The sequence below is a fragment of the Octopus bimaculoides genome, chromosome 18, assembly GCF_001194135.2.
Source record: "Octopus bimaculoides isolate UCB-OBI-ISO-001 chromosome 18, ASM119413v2, whole genome shotgun sequence".
Lineage (NCBI taxonomy): Eukaryota > Metazoa > Mollusca > Cephalopoda > Octopoda > Octopodidae > Octopus > Octopus bimaculoides.
The window spans coordinates 41,646,130-41,647,090 of NC_068998.1; the positions used below are offsets into that span (position 1 = coordinate 41,646,130).

At 31.0% G+C, this 961-nt stretch overlaps 1 long non-coding RNA gene across 1 annotated transcript in view; it reads right to left on the minus strand.

Moving 5' to 3' along the window:
• LOC128249818 (uncharacterized) overlaps positions 1 to 961 on the minus strand; it is a 254,783-nt gene that overhangs the window by 33,878 nt on the left and 219,944 nt on the right. The window lies entirely within an intron of this gene.

The following is a 961-nucleotide window of genomic DNA, read 5'->3' on the forward strand; positions in this document are numbered from 1 at the left end:
GGGGGGGGGTGAGGGCGTAGTTGGGAGAGTTTTGGACGTGGAATAGATATTAAAGTTGGCACTTCAATCTGTCAGTCTGAGAGAAGGTTTCTGAAGAAATCTTGAAAGAAATCTCTGATTGAGAAGCATTCTTCTAAATGATAGAGAATATGGCTTGCAGAAATTAAAGGAGAGAAAAAGAAACAACTAAATATGGTCTTCATACTTACGGATCGTTGTAACAATAATAGTAACAATAATAACAACAATAATAATGGCAACAACAACAACAACAACAATAATTTCGAAACTTAACGCAAGGTCAAAAATTTGTAACGATTATTATTATTATTATTATTATTATTATTATTATTATTATTATTATTATTATCATTATTGTTATTATTAATAACAGTGATGATGATGATAATAAGAATAAGATTAATATTAATAATAATAATAAAAGAAAACAACGACAACAAAATAAATAATAATAATAATAATAATAATAAAAACAACAATACTAATAATAATAATGAGAGGGATATGGAGGAAGAGGCGTAAGGTAGTGCAGTTAAATCGATATCAGAAGTATGTTGTTGTTAGCAGAAACAGAGCCAAATAATATAAGGAAGTGAAACCGAAATCTGAGAGGATGAAAAACACTCAGGGCCTGATGGTATGTCAGATAATATTGTATATCTAGATCTCTCTCTCTCTCTTTCTCTCTCTCTCTCTCTCACTCTCTCTCTCTCTCTTTCTCTCTTTTGATTGGACATATTGCTGCAGGAGTATTGCAAGTACAGAAGTAGAGAGTATAAAAGTATTGACATGCATTGGCTCGGCGCGTAAGCGTGTGTATGTGTGTGTGTGTGTGTGTGCGTGTGTATGTGCGTGTGTATATGTATATCTTCAAGTCAATATAAAATGTATGAATGTATGTATATATCTATACATGCATACATATATATATATATATATA